Source organism: Toxorhynchites rutilus, chromosome 2 (assembly GCF_029784135.1).
Source record: "Toxorhynchites rutilus septentrionalis strain SRP chromosome 2, ASM2978413v1, whole genome shotgun sequence".
NCBI classification, from domain to species: Eukaryota; Metazoa; Arthropoda; class Insecta; order Diptera; family Culicidae; genus Toxorhynchites; species Toxorhynchites rutilus.
Window position 1 is genome coordinate 77802754 of NC_073745.1, and position 22217 is coordinate 77824970.

At 36.5% G+C, this 22217-nt stretch overlaps 1 protein-coding gene across 1 annotated transcript in view; it reads left to right on the top strand.

Annotated features, from left to right (window-relative positions):
* Positions 1–22217, top strand: part of LOC129765854 (uncharacterized) — a 257295-nt gene that overhangs the window by 67008 nt on the left and 168070 nt on the right. The gene's annotated exons all lie outside the window — the stretch shown is intronic.

Here is a 22217-nt window from a genome sequence, read left to right on the forward strand (position 1 = left end):
GAAGTTTGCCGGGTCAGCTAGTTGAAATATACATCTATTCCTGTCTGTACGTGAAAAGGTTTGTGATCTCGTGGCCGAGTGGTATGCGCAACACATATCATGTCGGGGGTTCGAATTCGATTTCCGTCGATTCCCGGCGTGGAAGTATTCATAAAAATGTCTCAAGTTATACTACACCGAGACCTTCAATTTTTTCTAGGAATGAAGGAGATGTGTAGCATATCAAATAGAAGATTATGCTTCTTACAATATTCACTTTGGCAAACACGGGATGAAGGGTCTCTGTGTCCCTCTACATAGAAGAGGTAAGTAAGCGGCAGCGCCGCTATCATTCGATTGATGCTGTTCCTAGAAAATGAGATGGCGTAATTCGCGAAATCCAGGGGAAGCTTTCAGCGAACAGTGCTTAATCAGTTAAAAACCTCGTAGCACGACGTGAATGGTGCCACTATTGAACCCATCTTTAAATTTAGGCAGTAACTTGAAGAGCACGTCTCTCATCCAATAAATGATTTAAAAAGTATTACACTAAACTCTGCTCTATCGAGGAAAATGGTAGTGAGGTGTCTGGTATATTTTAAATGTGGTCGTTTCGAGTATCGTGGAGATTCGATGATCACCCAAATTTGGTGTTCAAAAGGTGTTCCAAAGTACACAATAAAACGGGTATTGTCGGGGACATAAACGAAGAGATGTAGAACACCGAGAGCTTTCAATTTAAATATACTGTTTTACTTTCGTTTGTTCTAATTTTACAAACGATAATTTAACGTTTGTGGAATAATTTTCCCAGAAAATGAATTGGTTGACTTGGAAAATTACCCCATAGAAACCGTTGATGTTCACATTGAAGTTGGTGTTGCTGGTTGCTGTCTTAAATCATAGAGACTAGCCTTGAAAAAGGCTAGTTATGAAAGTAATGGAAGTTATGTTAAGCTCTTGTTCATTTCGGACGTCGTAGCGGCCGCCGCTGAATGGTTACTAGCTGGACTGCCGAATCGTATTTGCTAAAAAATGGAACTCCAAAACAATTTATGCCTCTCGCTCGATGCAGCGTGGCATGTGCGGAATTGACAGTAATCATACTCCATAGCACAGCCCCTTATTCTACCCAACACACGCATTTGGGTTTCTTCGCACGGAATGCTTTCACTGAGCAGCGCAAGCAATCCACACAACAGCAATTTTGCAAATAACTGTCAGCTTTTACACATGGTGTTAGTTGATCGCTGTCTAGAGGAAAACTATGAATCGAAAAAAAAGCAAACCAATCTATAACTCTCGCTCGAAGCAAAGTGCCATCGTAGAAATAAACCTTATCATGTAAGCTGACGCGCCCGAATTGCTTGTGCTCACATCTTTCTGCCATTTTTTCCTCTAACCTTCGCTTTTCCGATTATACTTATTCCTCTTCTCTAATTTTCGCCTAATTTCCTGACATTTTTCCAGCTCTGATTTACACCAAGTTCACATAAAACAAAGTCATTCATGACATTTTTTTCTCTTTTACATTTCAGGTATGCTTCTGGAAATTTACTCACAGGGAATCGATCTTTTTCAAACGCCTGATGTACACTTCGATTATATAAACCTTGATTTAATTATTCCACGCAATTCAATACCATAATCAGCGAAAATCGGCCGATTTTGATGCGATCCTTCTAAGATATAAAAGTTTTTGACATTGAATTCAATTTTTGAGTAAGATTGTTTTTTCGATGTATTGAAATTTGTTATTTTTTCTAAATAGTTCCATAACTCCCCAACAACTTTGCCGTACATAATATTTTGATAAGATTTAGAGTTACGATTTTTTCGAAAAAAATGGGTGGGTTATATCTATTATATAACCGCAAGGTTGACGTGGGATTACCGTTGTCTTAGTAAGCATTTGTATTGTATTGGTAAAGTTATCGATTGAATGAAACAATTTTCGAATTCAATTGAATTCAACATATTTGATTTGTAAGTAAAAAGTTTGAACATTTTCCATGTGTGGCCGCAGCTCAAAGGGTGAGGAAAGGATTCCTCTCTACAACCACCAAATGTGGCCGCAGCTTAGAGTTCGTGCTGATTACTGGTGGGAAGCCCTTTACAGGACGCTTTTACGGTAGGCCAGTTCACGTAGAGCGCATAACAAGTATGCACCTACTGGTGTGATCTGGTGGTACCACGTCACTTGGGAGTTTGGCCGGGCGGATCCAAAGGGGAAGGAATAAGGAAGGGAAAGTAGTTTGGGTGTTTCGGATGGTGGGGGGATTCCGAAATGATTCGGAGGCGATACTTACCAGCGCTCGCTGCGCTGTGATGATCCTTCGTGGTGCCTCCTTCCGATTCCCTTGATTCATAGACGGATCACTTGGAGTGATGGTCTTTCGTTGTATTCCTCCTGGCTCTCGGAATGATGGACGGATCACTTGGAGTGATGGTCTTCCGTTGTATTCCTCCTTGCTCCCGGAATGATGGACGGATCACTTGGTGTGATGGTCCTTCTGGTGTTTCTCCTGGTTCTCGAATGATGGACGGATCAAGTAAAAACAGTCAGCCCAGGGAGCGTTGGATTGAGCAGAGCAGTTGTATGGACGAATCGATCTTTATTCGACCGTGGATCGATCTCCATCGCTGATGATTGTTGCGTGGACGTAGCTATTCTGTAACAACACAAAGATGGTCAATGAGGGCTTACTCGATCGCTTACTAAGCGAACGCGCAACTAATGTGGCTACGGAGACCCCCTGGATTATGTTCTTCGTTACAAGTAAATTGGATGGCCGGATTGCTGACTTTTCAACAATCTTTTAAAATATCAATTCATTGATATTTCTGTTTGAGAATTGTCTAGATTCAACCTCAAATCACAAAGTCAAAAATAATTCTACATCAACCTTGCGGCTGTATCACAAATATGACCCACCATTAATTTTTCGGTAAAAAAAATGAAAACCCGAATCGAATCGGTTCTGTGGCGTCGGAGGCGATAGCAACCGCGTTGGAAAGAATTTTCCCTTTAAATTTTTAAACCGCTTGAAAATACTTTCTTCACATCCGGCTTAAAATTCGCTACACTTTGATGCCACTTTGAATCCGGAAATAATGGACGAATTCGCAAAAATTGAATGATCTATCGGAAAAAATTACCAATATAATATATATTGACGACCGGTAATTAGTTGGATGGCTAATTAATCGAGAATGAGGCTTTTATGTTTCGTTCCACCTGCGCAATTATTGCACATTTAATAACCACCTCAATCTATCTTTGGCAATGCATGAAAACAACAGCAATGTGTGCGCGTGATGCAAACAAAATTTTATCACAGTGAAACGATCAATGTGTCGGGTCGATAGCATCGATCGATGGAACGAGAGCGGAGGATCATGGCTCTCCGTTGGAAACGTGCCTCTGGGCGCATAAACTTGCACAAACTCTTTTGGAAAAATATTTCTGAAAAGAACTCCTGCGGTTGAATGAAACAAGTTGTGACAGGAACGAAGCATAGACAGTGCGTTGTATTTTCGTTCAGGTTGTGACAAGAAAGATGAAACTAGATCACTGCTGCCGCCGATGTTGCTCGGGTTGTTGTTAATTTTGCTGCTTTGCTACCGCGGCTGTTGCTGATGACGGATTTGATTACTCTCCTTCCTTTCCGAAATGAGCAACTAACGTAACAGTGAACGCATTTTATTACTTCAAATCATAAGCTTTATAGAATAATAAACATGAAAAATCTTCTCAAGTAATCCGTTTTCGAGATATCAGATTTTAAATTCAACACATTTGAATAGGCTTTTCATAAATTATGATTATAAATTAATATTCAACATCAATTGTTCTAGAATATATCTAAGATTTATCAAACAATTCCCAAAACTCATCAAATGTTCGTCTAAGATTTATCAAGATTCTTGTAGAGTTCATTGAATTCATTTCATTTCTTCAGACTCATAAAAAAACATCAAAGATTCAACAAACCTTAATCAAAAATTCATCAAAAGATTATCAATAATTCTTCAAGAATTCATCAGAAATCCGTCAAAGTTCATAGAAAAAATCATTGATAATTCATAAAACATGAAGGAATCATCGAAGAATCACAAACTTTCATCGAAAAGTTATCGAGGATTTCAACAAATTTTCATCAAATATTTATCTATGATTCATATAAAATTTTCGAAGGTTTTTCAAGGATTCATCAAAAAATCATTATATATTCATTAAAAATTTAATAAAGGGTTGTTTTTCTGTAGGAGCCCTAAACCTCTGCGACCATTAGATTGATCTGTTGTGGTGTCATACAGATTTATATAAGATTCATTAGAGATTCTACAAAAAATATAAGAGATTCATCGAAGTTTTGTCAAGATCCATAAAAGATTTAGAAAGTCTTTTCATAAGTTATCTTGAGGTTGGGGAGCACTTTTGACGTAGGACTACGTCTTTCATTTCTAGACTGGGGTTTAAGTTCAAAGTTTCGAAAACGTACGTGTTACATCGGAGCAACTATATTTTGAGCGTTAATGCCTCGTAAACTACTAAACGAAATGGTATGATAAACACTTCATACGAAAGATAAAATGTCTACGCGTTATATGCTTGTTTCTTTTTGATCCAAAATCTTGTTTCGATAGTCCTAAAACTGCTTTTAAAACAGGCTATTTAAGTCACACCAATCGTTATATAAGCGAGTGTCACTTGGAAATCCACTCAGTTATGATTGCGCAACGATTTAGATACGATCACTGGAATGAATGGATGTTTCCCTAACACAGACTTCAAAACCATGGAGCCTGTGGAAATCAGAATTGCGAAATAGATGCAAGCTGCGGGTACTTTTGTACTCGGAAAACCGGAATGTTATTCTAACACAGATTTCAAAACCATGGATCCTGGGGAAATTGGCAAAATAGATGCAAGCAGCGGGTACTTTTGTACTCGCTTACATTTTCGCAAACCGGAATGTGTTTTCCCAATACAGATTCCGAAACCAAGAAGTTGGGAAAATCGGCACTGCAGGTACATGCAAGTCGGCAGTACTTTTGTACCCCCATGTATTTCGATTATTCAAGACCGCATTGAAAGATATCTCTTCATGTCGTCAGCTCACTGAACTTTCACGCATACCGTTTGATGATAAGGCAAAATGTTGATAAATATTTGCTGCGGTAACTACTACCATGATGCATGAATTGACCTAAATTTAGATTGGTTTGCAATTGAATTCGTAAATTATTTTCTTCTTTCACTAGTTTAATCGATACACATAAAAAGCAGTTCTGCGCAGCGGCGATATCGTACCCAACGAGGAACATCCGAGTTGCGATTATTGCTAATTGAAGAAACACAAATGATTACTAAACCAACGGCAGTCCTACGTCAACATTGCGGTTGTATCATAGGTATAACCCATCCATAGTTTTTTGTGATAAAAAATCGGCTATTACTTTCAGTTTTCACACCAAGTATGAAAAGAAAAAGTAATATTTTATGAGTTAATCATAGTCTAGAGTTGATTTATTTAGATTTTTTTCTTCAGCAAATATTATTTTTTCACAAATCCTTCTTAGTTCCCTTGGATTCTTTATTGGACAGTTTTCAGGTTCCCAGATTCTCGAGCTACAACAATTTTTTGAATAAGTCAAATAAATCTCCCGTATGTAGGCTTCTAAGCCAAATTATTCAAATCGCCACTCCAATTTGGCCGATTCGTCATTTAGCGTCTAAACGGCCAGATCGAAAATCGTTACTTTGGAAAGTGTAATAAACGTCTCAAATTACTCTGTTTGCTTGGAGAAAACAAGTTTTCGGTACAGTTCCACTCAAATATTGACAAATACTGGAGCAACTTTCCGTGCTGGCAATTATCGCCCGCCACACGGAGTGTGTAGGTGGCAGCAGAACTTCGTTAAAGCCTACATTAGACAAAAAACTCAGCGCTCGGAATTTAATTGTCGAAAAACAGCACTTCAGCACTGTGTTGTGCGCTCCGCCATCGCAGAGCAGCATAATCGCTCGTCTAAGTATGCTTTATAATCGCGTTAGGGCCGAGGGGCGCAAAATTCGATCCGACAACACAGGGGAGTGGCAGCGACTCGCCGACAATTTCGCCCTCCCTCCCGACCCCCGAGAAACTTCTTTATTGCTGTCGCCGCCGCCGCAGTGCCCTGAACGCGGGCCGCGGTAAGAAGACGAACGTTATTCAGATTTCTTCATCAATTTGTTACGCCCGAAAAAAACACGCTTCACTCAGCAAACGATCTTTGCTCTCTCCTTCATCACACACTTCGTTAAATCTTCCCAGCTCAGGAAGGGTGGATTTATACCGATTCCAGGTCCGCACAATATATGGCTTTGCTTTTGCGGCTTGTGTCTCTCTTTCGGGGAAGAAGCAAATTTCTAGCGTGTTATATTTTTTATTAAACTTTATCGCACCGCTCTCGTCCACTTTTCACAAAAGCTTCTTTGTATCGGGGTTTCTGTGTGGAATTTAGTTAGATATTAGATATTTCTAGGCATGTTCATGTATTTATTTGCTTCTTTTCCTGGGTGAAACTGTACGCTGGAGCTGCAAATCATCTGCCAAATGAGGTAATCTTTAATTACCAAATAAAAATCTATCAAAGATTCATCAAATTTTTATCCAAGTTTCATTAAATACTCAATAAAGATTGATCACAGATTCATCAATGTTTTGTCATAGGTTCAAACATTCATCGAAGATTCATCAGAATCATTAATAATACTTCAGAGATTCATTGATGTTCACAAAGTTTAATCGAAGATTCGTCGAAGTTTCATTAAGAATTCATTAGAGTTTAGTCTAAGATTCGTTAAAAATTCATTGGAAATTTATCATAGATTCATCAAATATTCATCCAAGAATCATGATTGTTCATAAAGTTTGACGAAAGATTTGTCGAGTTTTCATGAAGGATTCATCAGATTGGTCAAATATTCATTGAAAAATTATCATAGAATTATCAAATATTCATCCAAGCTTTATCAAAAACCTATGTAGGATTGATCAAGAATTCATCAAAGATTCGTCATAAATTCAGTCATCGAAGATTTATCATAGTTTCACCAATGATTCATAAAAGTTTTATCAATTTTACAACAAAGATTCATTCAAAATCATCGACTTATGATTCGTCAGAGTGTCATTAAAAGTACTACAAAGATTTATCAAAGCTTACAAAGTATAATTAAATATTCATCGAAGTTTCATAAAGGATTCACCAAAGATTCGTCTCACATTTGTTGAAGATTCGTTGAAAATTTATCAAAGATTCATCAAAAAATCAAGAAATATTGATTGAGGATTCATTAAAGATTCGTTAAAGATTCGTCATCGGTTCATCAAAGATTCATCATAGTTTCATCAATGATTCATCGAAGATTCACTTCAAATTAATTGAAGATTGATCAGAGAATCATTACAAAGATTTCAAAGATTTATCGATGCTCACAAAGTTTATTCAAAGATTCGTCAAAGTTTCATGAAGGATTCATCAAAGATTCGTCCAAGATTCGTCAAAAATTCATTGAAAAGTTATCAAATATTTATCCAAGGTTTATCAAAAACTCATGGAAGATTGGTCGAGGATTCATCAAAGATTCATCATAGGTTCATCAAAAAATCATCTAAATTGCATCATAGCTTCATCAATGCTTCGTCAAAGTTACATCAAAGAATCAACAAAGATTCATAGAAAATTCATGTAAAATTCATCGAAGTTTCATCAGATAGTCATTAAAAATACTTCAAGGATTTATCAACGTTAACAAGTTTAATCAAAGATTCGTCCATGTTTCATGGAAGATTCATCAGATTCGTCAAAGATTCATTGAAAATTAATGAATGATTTATCAATTTTTTATCCAAGATTCATCAAAAACTGATGGAAGATTGATCAAGAATTTATCAAAGATTCGTCATAGATTCATCAAAGATTCATCAAAGATTCATCAATGGTTCATCAAAGTTTCAACAAAGATTCATCAGAGAGCCATTGAAAATACTTCAAGGATTCATCAATGATCACGAAGTTTAATCACATATTCGTCGGAGTTTCATAGTTTCATAAAAAAATAATCAGAGATTTGTCTGAGATTCATGAAAGATCCATAGATTCATCAAATATTTTTACAAGATTCATCAGAAACTCATGAAAGATTAATCAAAGACTCATCGAAAATTCGTCATAGGTTCATCAAGGATTCATCAAAGACGCATCACAGTTCTATCAATGATTCACCAAAGTTTCATCAGACATTCAACAAAGATTCATTGAAAATCCTTGAAAAATTCTTCGAAAACTCATCAGATAGTCATTAAAAATTCTTCAAAGATTCATCAATGTTCAGAAAGTTCAATAAAAGATTCGTCAGAGTTTCATGAAGAATTCATCAGATTCGTTAATAATTCATTGAAAATTAATCAAAGATTTATTAAATATTTATCCTAGATTCATCAAAACTATTGGAAGATCAATCAGGAATTCATCAAAAATTCGTCAAAGTTTCATCAACGGTTTATCAATGTTTCTTCAAAGATTCAACAAAAATTCAGCAAAGATACATCAGAGAGCCATTAAAAATGCTCCAAAGATTCTTCTATGTTCACAAAGTTTAATCAAATATTCGTCGAAGTTTCATTCATCAGAGATTCGTCTAAGATTCATCTTGAATCTGGTTCATCAAATATTTATTCAAGATTCATCAGAAACTCATGAAAAATCTTCAATTAATTATAGATTCATCAAATATTCGTCATTGGTTCAACAGAGATTCGTCAAAGTTTCAACAAATATCCATTAAATATTTTATCAAAGATTTATGGTTCATTATATCTTTACTATAAAAAAAACGTTGTTTACAAATAGACTTGCCTGTCAAGTCAAACAAGTGTTTTCTTCGACGGTCCCATATTCCTGAGCTAAAACAACTATCTGAGCGGACTTACTTAAAATAATGAAAAAACTTATTTCATAGATATCTGTTTTGTTCACTACCGGAGCACACAAATTAATTTCGAACAATCACACGTGTCTTTTGTAGGGACAGCCTAATTTCTCGTCATCATTCTTTGTGTGGAGATAAATTATAAAATTACAACAAATATAGTGACAGCCCTAAACCGGAGCTCTCAGCTTTGCAATAATGTTGTTCGAGTACGAAAGCATGACACAATCGTTTGCGCATCGCACACAGTTGAATCAGTAAATTCTCAGCTGTCATTTTTGTGGACCTCGGAGCAAAAAGAGTTGTTCTGCGAAGTGGACCTAGCACAATCCCTTTATAACAACTAGATCAAACTTGCCCTTCAGTCGGCCAACCAGCCAACCAGCCACCAGCCTGCTGCGGCTGCCAGAGAAGAGTTAGCCCCTGGAAAGCAGCTTCAGCGGCATATGGGACGGGCAATCGTTGATTTATGACCTCCGGAGCCCAGACCAGACAGTAACAGATGACACACCACACACGGGCGGCGGGTTGGCGACGCGCGGACGCTTTGTTTAGAGTAGCAATCAACAGATTAATGTTTACATGCGCGCCCCCTCAACAAAATGGTTAGAAGAAGCCTGAAGGGGAAGGGTATCTTCTGTAGCCTTGCGACATTGCGTTGCTTGGATGGGGGCGGAATATGTGAGAAAAAGTCGCAGTGATCGTCGTTCCCCTGATGTAATTGAGTGGTTTTCAAGTCATCTGATTCATCGAACCACATTCGGACGTTTGAAATGATTTACAGCCTATCGAGTTACAAAAAACGATGGTCAATACATACTTGCTTTTGGATTGTTTTAGATGAAGTACTGAGAGTCTCCATGATTTGGAATTTTCAATGGAAACGCATGGTTGCTGTTGCCTACATAAAGCTGCTTTCTATGTTGAATCTTTAAATTCCCCTGTTATCACAAACATAACAATATCACTAATATTCAAATTATTACTGATTAAATTCGTGGGACGCGGTGGTATTTTCCACAGGTAATTGAATGTGATGTGCGTGCCAGAAAAAAAACATATAACGGATACCCTTATTCCATGGAGGATTATTAGTGTATCGCAGAATGATTTCATATGAAAAATATGCTAATTATTGAAGTGTACTCTATTTTGTACCATTACTGATTCACGCTAACACGCGATGGTACGACGAAGAATTTTACCTGACGGCTGACACTAAATCAAAAATATGATTCAGAGGGAAAACTTATAGATAATTGATATATTAGGTCACGTTTTAATTGGGTAAGTAAAGTAAGCTCACTTTGCGAAAATTCTACCAGTGTTCATCTATCTGAGTAAACTATCAATATGGCATAATTGGGAACTGTCGACGATGATACTGTCATCACAATCTTTTTTTTGTGTGTTTGGACCTTAGTAAGTGTATCTGTATGGCTCAGCTTAAAATTACTATTGTGCAGAACGTCCTATACAGAATCGTATGTTACAATGTACACCAAGAAGGTATTGTCTTTGTCCCACAGTCTCAAATTCCGAACACTTCATTTTAAAAACTAAATTTACTGAACAGCAATGTTTTAATGAATTGAAAAATTAAAACCCCGATATTCTTTAGGATATACTCTTCCATTCCATGCCAAACCGATATAGTGGTTCCCAGATTTTCGATTTTTCATAGTTCTCTCGGTTGAAGATAGAGGGCACTATATATTTTTTTATATTTCTTATGAAAAGCTGAGGATTTTTTACATATCATATCTCGATATCAGAGATGCTATTTTTTTCGTTTTTGAGTTATTATTTTTTAAATTTAACATGTTTGAGGTTCTCGTTTAATATTTCTATGTGACTAGACTAGTCCTATGCGACTAGAATCCAATCTTTCCGCAACGTGGTATATTTTTTCAAATTGGCTTCAATCCAATATGTCGATCATATAAATCGGTTCACTAGTTCAAAAGCTATTAATTTTTGAGAAAAAAAAATTGGATAAAAGGAGATTTTTTTTTTCAAACGATAACTTACTATTAACTATTAACTTTAACATAACTTTTTAACTATTAACTATTAACTTTGAAGAATCATATCTCAAAAACAAAAAAAATAGCATCGATAATATCAAGATATGTTATGTGAAACATCCTCAGGTTTCTAGAAAAAATACTAAAAAATATACCATGCTCTAGTCCAAAGTCATAAAAACAGTAAAAAACGACTACAATCAATAATTACGAAAACAAAATCCATTGTTTTTGTAGGTTCAATATTTTTTAATAAAAGCTCATTGGGTTCAATGTTATATGTCGATCATCTAAATCGGTTCAGTGGTTCAAAAGTTATGATTTTTTCAAAAAAAGCCATTTTTAGGAAAAAGCAGGAAAATTTGATTCTTCGGACCACTCTTACATGAAAATGGGCACCCTAATAAAAAAAATAAAACAACGGGTTCAATGTTTTGCGATAAAGAACAAAATTACCACATTCGACGAAAATCTGAACCGATATAGTGGTTTATCGGTTTCACATGGAATGGCTGTATAACAACATTCATCGGTATCAAAACAACATTGATGTTCAGTAAATTTAGTTTTCAAAATGAAATGTTCGGAATTTGACTCAAAACGACAATCGAGTGAAATTGCGTCTTAAAATTTCTCGCAAAGATAAATTTAGAACTGATTCTACAACATTCACATCCATTTACTCTAATCCAACAATTACCCTAATGTAACATTTAACCAAATATAATTTCTACATGAGTGTAACATTCACCCGAATACGATATTCACCCAAATGTCAGATGAGCCTGAATGTACAATTTAATGAAAATAACCAAATTTTATTATTATATTAATATCATCTATATTTTATTATTTCGATTAACTTCATTAAAATGATATACGTATATATTGCGTAAGAAGAAAAATAGCGGTGTTGCGTACTTCCGGTGTTGCGAATTTATCCCATAACACTATTCAGCTCACTCATTCATTCACTCAGAAAACATTACGATTTTTGCCGATTTTTGCGAAGGGGCTGTTCATGTGTCTATTATTTTTTTCTGAAAAGCTTGCTGAAGTACCTTTCAATTGCATCTAAGAACTCGCAGATCGATTAAAAGGTTACAAATTTACTACGCCTCTCAGTAAGGGTGCTTTCAGGAAACAGGTTAGGTTTTTTTTTAAATAATAATGTTAACGTTAATTACTATTTTTGTTGCGAACGAATTTGAATGATTCGGCAATTCAATCGGAAATTTTCCAAGACACATTGCTGTGAATGTTTCTAATTGATGAAAATGCCCATTCTCATTTTCCCACACATTCTGTGCATTTATGTGCTTACATTTCCGTACCGTCGATAAAGAGTTCTTCCCAGCGAGCAGTCAACATCAAATCGCGACGCGATTTCGTTCGCAACTGCAAATCCAAGGTGGAACTCGATGAAATGATACAAAATTTCGGTTCTCATGTCGTCTGGTGGAGAGCGCTTGTGTATTTTTGTACAACAGCGCGTTCCAAATCAGTCACTGAAAAGAAGCAAAAACTACAAAAACTGGACCCTATAGCAGCTAATTAGAGATACATAAAAATAGCACCCTCTCTGCGAATTTTTTCACATGTGAAGCAGTTACCACTTAGTTGGCAGAAGCAGCAGCAACAGTACTACCAAAGCAGTAGCGTGCTTTCTGTCCCAGAAAGCAAGATTTAATTCAGCTTCCTGTAGTCAGATTTTATATTCAGATCTGAGATTAATTCCAGACTCCAGGTTCAAAACCCATATTCAGATACAAATGCAGATACAGGAAACAGATGAAGGCTTCGATTCGCAGTATAACTGACAGACTCTTCAGATGTTGAATGTTTGGTTTAATATTTTCTACCGTTTCATCAAGTAGTAAACGATCAGTTCTTTTCAGAACTAGTTACCAGAGAAGTTTCCGCTGAGGACTCTCGAGCTCATGCGTCCAGTGAACTCGCTATTTTGAAGAGCAATGAGTCACCGTGTTAAGTTGAAACGTTTAATGATTATCACTAACAGGAATGCCAGAGGAACATTTTACATTAATTTAACTCAATAAAATTTTAGATTAGAAACCACGATTATTTTCAGATTTTTTTTTTCGATTTTTTGGATTTCAGATTTCAGAATCCAGATTAAATATCAAATTATCAAATTTTTTACCCTGACCATATTGAGATTATGCACAAAAAAATTAGAGTGTCAAATAATTTTTGGTTCGATCTTAGGAAGGGGAAGAGATCTCACAGAACAGTGAGAAATATGAAGGAAAACATCTAATTCTTCGAGAAAAAGTTATTTGACTTTCCAACAACATTTTATCAGAATAATTTTATTTTTGTCAACTAACATCTCAAAATCAAACAAATCTCTATCAACAAATCAGCGAGCGCCACACATTCATGGAGGGGAATGGTCGGTTGTAAAACAGGAACCACTTGTTTCCACAGTTCAGCACATTCAAATCTTCTCCGACACATTCCGTACAAAAAGTCACTTTTAATCCTTTCACGGTAAAAATCCATCCCACATTATAGTCAGTAGGAAATTACACGAGCACTTCACCACTCCGCCGCATTCCTTGTTCACTACGTCCCCTGACTCCGACGTTTGGTAAAACATCTATCGCGATATGGTCGGTAAAACTGTTTCATTAAATGCTACGAGCTTTAAAAAAAAGTGTACTGTGCAAAATCCATCCAGTTCCGGCCCCCTCCATAATAGCGCACCGAAGGACGCCTTAAGTACTTGAGTCACATTTGTCCTGGCGAAAAGCTCACAATAGCAGCAGCAGCAGCGACGGCAACGACGCCGTCTCCCCACCCCCGCCCCAGGGCTTTGCAATATAAATTGCAAGATTGTGAGCGGAGTACTTTCCGGAAAGCCATTTCGAGTGCTGCGGACCGTCGTTTTCTCCTACCACCTCCCAGGCAAACGCCTGTGTATACCTTTGCTTCACACACATACACACAGACGCCCACCACCCATCCACCCAACTCCAGGTAGCTTTTGCACACAAAGCTCTTATCTGAATGCCCAATTATATCCAGATGAACTGCGACTTTCGTTTGCCGTGTGACTGAGCTCTGAAAGGTGTTAAGCAAAGCACCGGGATGAAAACCCACGTGTAGTACTGGCTGCTGCAGGGGCATAAATGAGATGCTTTTCTGAATTTCGCACGTTGGTTATATTATGTGTTTTGCATGTGGCGCCGTGGTATCCTGGCCGTGTGCGCTAACGTGCCGGAATTTCACTCAAGAATTCCGTGCACCCTCTGAAGTATGCGTCGCGTTGTCCGCACACATTCCTTGAATGTGCGCGTTGTTGGAAGCCACTTTTGCGCGTTTCTACGCAACAACAACAGCAACATCTCAGCGAAGTGTAAAGTGTGTTTCGCCATGTTATGGAATGGGAAATGCTTATTCACACCTCTTTTCACTTTCATGATGCTGGGAATGGTGAGATGTCCACCGAGATACAATCGTTAGTGTCAACTACTGCTAGAGATGACGTGTGTTAGAATAAGTTCTGCTGCTGCTGCTGCGGTGACTCCCGAATTGAGTTTTTGACGTCGTGAAATGTGGATTCCTCTCACTCATCACCGGCAAGGGCCCAAAATGAACACGGAATCATCGTCACACTTGAGGATACAGTGAAGCGTCTCTGGATAGGAGCACACCAGACATGCCAGATTTACGGATAAGTCTGATTTTTGTGGAAATACGGATCTGCTGGCAAAATATATGTTTACAATCTCTACGGATTAATACTGTTTCTTCATAAGCCTGGGGTACTTTCCACGAACACATGAATAGAATACATTTATAGATTTTAGAAAAATGCAAAAAATAGAAATAAACAAAACAAAATTAAAAAAAAAATTCAAAAAAAATATTGCATATTTTCTTACCGCGTAGTTCTCGAAGCTTCCTGAAAAAAAATCACAAATATGAAAAAACACATACGAACATATTTAAAAAAAAATTAAACCAATACCGAGTCTCAAAATTCTAAAAAAAAAATCAAAATGTTTTAAATATATATATATATATATATATATATATATATATATATATATATATATATATATATATATATATATATATATATATATATATATAGTTTTTGCAACGCGCAACAAGGTTAAAAACACATTTTATTTATTCATTCGATTGATCATTGCGGTGTAAGGTGGAACCTTTTGAATTACCGCAACCAGATACCAATGCGAATAGAATGATACATCAATCTCTTAAAAAAAATCATCTAAACACGAATTATAGTAGTACTGACCGAATTTTTGATGTAGGATTACGGAATTATTTTATTCAGTTCCCCTTTTTTTACAATATTTTTTATTATTTTAGCACACATCCTACTTTTTGAAACAACTCTTTTGCAGAATTGATTCATGATTCATGTCTGTTCTAGCGAGAACAATATACAAGCTGGCTGTGTCATTATTGCCAATGCATCGTGCCTCTAATCTTGTAGACACACAGCTGGCAAAATCGATTTTATAATTTTTACAACCACCACCATTATCTTCCTTTGACAACACATACAATCAACAATGCTTACGTGTGATTCGATCATACACAAACACTCTTCACTTGACTGTACGAAAACCGAATTAAAAAAAAGATCGAAATTGGTGGTGTGACATGTTTTTCAAACTGTGTTTAATTGCTGCTTTAGTTGCTCATTTGCCATTTGAAGTGCATTCTATAATTATATTGAAGTTACTTTCGAAATTTTTATAGAATATCTTTGATGCTAACGTCCTTGCATTCTAGCGATACGGTCGAGTTATAAGTTTTCGAAATCTTTCGTTATTGAATACTTCTTAGGTTTTAGATTATCACTTTACACCCTACATTTTTTCTGTTGAGAGTTGACCCCTGTCAGGAAGGAATGAAGAGAATGGTTCGAGTAGTTTGATTATTGTTTAAGGTATATTTGAAGATGTGTTTTCTATTTTTTGATTGCACGAATAATAGTTGTTACACTGCTGACAGCTGTATACGTAGATGCTGTCTGAAAATTGGTACCTTGCTTGTGGTATCAGTTCTGATGCAACGGGGTTTTGCAGGACGAATTCCAATAAATATTTTGAAACTTTAGGACAATACCTAAAGATTTACATAAGGGTTTTCGAAAATTCGAAAAATTGCCTCAATTTTTTTTTATAAATGAGTTATTTTTCACGAAAATCGCTGTTTGGAAGCTATAAAAATCGAAAAAATTAAATATCAAAAAACAACTATGTAATGCTTTAGATCATTTTTTTAAATGCTGAGAAAAAAATCAAATCGGTCAAGTAGATCCTGAGATATCGATACCACCAGTTGAAAAAACATGGTTTCAAGAAAAATGCATTTAAAAATTCGTACAGCAATACTATATCCCTTGAGGTAACCTCACACTCTTGGCTGTAACTTTCTAACGAAATCGAATATCGAAAAATCTTTTAGGACAACATTTCTGAGGGCATAAACTTCCGAAAATGCAAAACAAAAATTCGATATTTTCGACCTTTCAGAGTGGGGTTCCCCCTTAAACGTAGTTTTTACGTTAAAAACGTTTCATCCGTGCTTCAGAACGAACTGACAAATCTAGAAAATTTTACAGACATGATAAATGATTGTACACTATATCCCCAGCATCCAATGCGTTGGATGAGACATTGTGCCAATTGTTTTTATTTAAAATTCAAAATACAAAGCCTTTCAAAATAAACGCTCACGCAAAAAAAATCGAATAGTTCCTTATAAAAATGTTTTTTCGCTCCGTCGATGGTAACACTGCCCCACTTCCCCACTTCGGGACGATAATATTCAGCTACTCGTGAACAGTGTTTCCAACCTCATGGTAAATCATAGCTTGGATGAATGAAGTTTTTTTTTTATCCCATTTATTTATTTGTCAGGCTCATTAGCATTTTATCTGTAACAGAGCCGGGTTTTTATCGTGTACATGTACATATGTTTATGTTTCTATAAATTGTAAATTACACAGTAGTAGAAGTAGCCATTTAGGCGTTAGGTTTTCTGTTCCATTACATTATGGTAAATTACACTGTAATAGCCATTTAGGCGTAAGGGTATTCTATCTGTTCTTCCATTGTTCAGCAGACCGGACAGCGGAGACAGTTGATATTGATCATTGTTGGGTTATTTATAGAACAGCAGCCCGATGTTTCTTGCAGAGCAGAGCAGTTGTATGGATGAATCGATCTTTGTTCCACCGTGGATCGATCTCCATCGCTGATGATTGTTGCGTGGACGTAGCTATTCTGTAACAACACAAAGATGGTCAATGAGGGTCCTGAGTTTTGAACTCACGATCGATCGCTTACTAAGCGAACGCGTAACCAAGTGGCTACGAAGACCCCCGTTGAATGAAGTTATTCAAGGAAAGATGGTAACAGTTAATGTTTTCACAAAAAAATACCGTATTCGAGAAAATCAACGAGTAAAGCAAGCCTCCGAATTAGCTGGGCCAAAGCTAAGACAAGACGTGACAACTTCTTACTGTTTTTTCTGCATTTTCGTCGACCAAGTGCTAGATAACAGGAAAGCGAGATGTGAAGGCTGCCAAATGTTATAAAATTTCGGTAGATTATTTTCACTGAAAAACATGTGTTCTTTTGATCATGTATTTTCTGAGCTGCACCATTTTTTTGTATTAATTTTTCAACCGAATGTCACATATTTCAAACAATAAGTACTTCCTGTTATTTAGGTATGCAAAAAAAATTAAATGTGAAAAGATAAAGAAACCCAGAAAACGTAGATTTGATAGTAGGAGTATGATATGTTGAAATACATTAACTAAATTCATAGTTCATCTTATTTATCAAGAGATTATGGGCCTTATCGTTTACACTTCACGATGAAAACGAAATGAATGGCACGTCATTAAATTTCGTTTCACGAGTTAAAGAAAATGATGGGTTTTCAGGTAGAATGAACTCTTTTCAAATAGAAATTATGAATAAAAAAGACGGGTGGGTAATGTCGGGGACATAACCGGAGTGACGTAGGACTATACAAAGGGGACAGCTTTTGTTAAATATATATTTTAAATATCTTGTTTTATTTTCTTCTCCTACGTGAATACCTACCTATCTACCTGAAAAATGGATTAGTTTACTGTTTACTCTTTATGAATATGTTGATGGTTCTGAAAAGAACTTTTGGTGTTGTGTTTTGGTTATCACTCGATATTCCCATCTTGTTCGGTTAAACCTTCCTGTTTAGCTATTGCGTTTGCCACTCGCCACAGCTTTCACAGTTGGAAAATTTCTTCCCATCCAGCTTGTGACATGTTGTTCAGTAAATTACATTTAATGCGACGTGCCGGAGAAACACTTTGCCACTCACTGAAACTAATTGTTGCCTTGATGAGCGCCGAACCGAAGCTGCTCTGTTCTTGATGCGGGTTTTCTGATTGTCGTGAGCAGCTTTGCAAGCCAACTCGAGCACTCCGACGGCCGAAACTCTATAATCGCTGTTAGGTATACTGGTGCTCCGGCACCAATCCGTTCGGCCTAGTTGCCCTTGCGGAGCAATCAGTGAATGCGACCAACAGGGAACTGGAGACCTGCACGGTTCGAGTGAGACTTTGCCTTTCCCTTAACTTGTCCTCCTTTGTTACGTTCACGATGCCGATGCCGTACAACCACACGGGTTTACGGTTTGAAAGAAAATAAGATATTTTTTTGGGGTCCGCGTGTTTTATACTCTAGCGGTACACACTCACAGGATAGAGACAAATCGGCAGACTCAGCCAGAGGGGCGAGTCCAACGAGACGAACGAAAGAGCGTTAAAAGGCAGCGATGGCAAAAAAATACATTCATTACGATTTGTTCGCTCGTTGGATTTACATGCAGGCAAAAAAGGGTCCTTTTCAGGATCACAACATTATCTTTAATCTAAAGAGTTTATTGTTTTGTTATCACTCGATATCCCCATCTTGTTCGGCTAAACCTTCCTGTTTAACGATTGCGTTTGCCATTCGCCACAGCTTTCACAGTTGGAAAATTTCTTCCCATCCAGCTCGTGACATGTTGTACAGTAAATTATATTTAATGCGACGTGCCGAAGCACCACTCAGTGTCGCAATGGAGGCGATTTTAACCTGTAATTGAACATTTGCGATGACAGTGGTACAGTGTCGACTTTCAATGTGGGGCCATAATTTGGATCTCTATGTTTACAAAAATGTCCAACTAAATAAGTCGCATTACATGTCCGTCCAATTAGCTAAATGTCGAACTAGTTGTAAATTACTGTATTTTCAATCTGGAAACAATTTAAGAATTGGTGAAAATTCTTGAAAAAAATGAAAATAATGAAAAAAATAATCAGGAAAGTCCCCAACTATCAATAAGCTCAGAACAACTTCCAAACTCCAAACTCCTTCCAAACTTCCGGGGAACTCCAGATCAACACTTGGATAGATGTAAGGATAGGCTTAAGAATTGAATGTGAAGTGTGAGTGTGAATGAGAATGTGAGTATGAGTGTGAACATTGTTACAATTTCCTCACATCCCATCCTCTTCCTAATGAAAATGTGTCACCCATCTAAACTCGAGTCGACCGCGAGTAATCGGTTTCCTATTTCATTAACCATAGAATAAAAATGGTTAATGTAAAAAAATAAACGATTCAATAAAAAAAAGTAGATAAATATCGCCAAGTAAAAATTTTCATTCAGATTTTAGCAATTTAAAAGTGCCTTCGGGTCGGTAAGACTTGTTAAAAACTTGTTTCGTATCCAGATGTCGACACCGTATCGTTACGTGAAGACACCGTGAAGTGTATACAGGAATAAGGCTTTATAATTCAACTTTGATATCGTCCAAATACTAGCAGTACTGAAATATTAATAAAATAATACATTCCCAAAATATAACATAGTGTTTATTCAGGTTTTTTTTGTAGGTATATATGCTGTATTCAGGATTCAACATGATTTTAATAACTTTTACTGCTGCCTTGGTTGTTATTTATTATTTGATTCTAATTTTATTGCTAACTGCTTCACGGTTGGAAAATAATTGAATGTTCTTCTCTGCTGGGCCGCTGCTATTATGCTATGCTATATGGCAAGAGAAGCAATATAAAAATATAGGGTGAAATTCCGATGCAATGTTTTCCTCTCTTCAGGAACTGAACACCGGACGTAATAGAAACGAAAATATACAAAAAATTCAAAATAGAAATTTTCGCTAAAATGAAATGTGAATGCAACTATTATTCAATTTTGAATATATTTGAGGGGCTTAGATTGAAATGGGGGTGTAAGTGATTTCAACGATTTCTCTACATCGACTCTCTCTTTTGGTCATAACTTAGCTGCAAATACATTCCCAGCTGTATTTGACAATGCGGAAGACAGGTCAGAGCCTCATCTATCGGATTCTATAGCAAACTCAAATTGGAACGTTTTTGCAGTTGAGTTATTAACTGAAGAAAAAGTTGATGAAGAGAAATCGATCAAGTCACTTACACCCCTTGCATTCTAAGCCCCTCATTTGGCAACACTGTGAAAATGTTGGAAATCCCATTTTTGTATATTTATCTTTGTCAATTATTTTCCTCATCAACCAATCAGAAGCCTAGTTGCAAGTGGTCCGAGTTTAACAGAAAAAGTGGTCCGGAATCGGCCCCCTATTGTCATGTCTCGTCTCAGGTCCAAACTATGTTATTTTAACCAGTTATGTGAATTTAGCTGAATTTAGAAAAAAAATCAATGAAATTTTAGTCAGAGATCCTATTTATAAATATTTTAGAAAATTTTTAGTATGACTAATTTTGGCTGGCCTAGATTAAAACATAATGCAGGGTGTCGACTACTCTGAAGGTCCTTAAAAATCAGGAAATATCAGGGAATTTCATCACCAATCTGGAAAAAAATAAATTCCACTAATTAGAATTTTGATTATTGTAATAATTAAAAAATTTGGATGATACCAAAAGCTTGAAGGTCTAACCGAATTTTAAATCTGAGCTCGATAAAACTTTGTAACCTATACTTACGTTGTAGTGTCGTTGTTGTTGTTTGTGTATCGTTGTATTGTTTGTGTTTGTTCGTAGTTTCGTTCGGTCTTCGTAGTCTATTTGGTTGCGTGTCCGCTACTAAACGAACGATCATGAGCTCATAACTCAGGGCCCCTCAACTGACCATCTTTGTGTGTTATTCTAGCTACTATTTCCACGCAGCAATCGTCATGTGACGGTAATCCCAGTCCCTTACCGCTCACATTCTCGGTCTGCTGCATCGGTAATTGGCACTATTAATAACACAACAATGGAAAGCCTCATATCAACAGTCCCGCTGTGAACCCCTAACTGTGAACATTCGAACAATAGGAATATTCTTACGCCGAAAAAGGCGACATGTGTTGTGCATCGATAGAATTGAAATACTATTACGCCTAAACGGCTGCTGTGTAATAGATAAAACAAATGTTTATCGATAGATAGGAATACTCTTACGCCTAAAAATGGTAACGGTGTAATATACAGCACAAGTTATCTCAGAAAGATAAAAAATGTACACGAATGAATTCAATTGATTCATTCATCGGCGAGCGCGGCCAAACGATCGTCGAGCCAGACGAGCTACTCGTCTGTTTTAGTCGAGCTCGGCTTCTGGAATATAGAAACAAACGAAACGAGCGCTCGTCTGCTCAAACAAAAACAAAAATTTTAGCCACAATTCTTTTATATTTTCAATGAATGTTTTGTTTAGGTTCATATCAAATTCCAGCTGATGTGATGTATAATTCAACGAAATGTTTATAAGTTTTGTTGGAAAAAATATTTAGCCAGATTCAAATAAGAATTTCTACGATTTGCTTCCAGTGCTGCCAATCTTCATTGCGTCTTAAATTTGAACAAACAGTTCTGTTTACAATATAATATATTTAAAAAAAAACAATCCTCGTATTTCAACCCATTTTATCCCAAATAATTTAATCCGTGAATATTCAATTCACAAGAAATATTACCTTTTATTCAATGTATTGTGAAAAATCCGTAGATTCGAATAAATCTAAAAATCGCGCATCTCTGGTATACAAAACGCCAAAAACTATAGTTTACGTGTCTGGAATAATGCACATCCCAGACCAAACAAAAACAACATCACGCGCACAGAACAGCAACAGCGAAAGGTAATTCGAATTTTTGCTGTCGGCTAGAGCGCCAGATCGC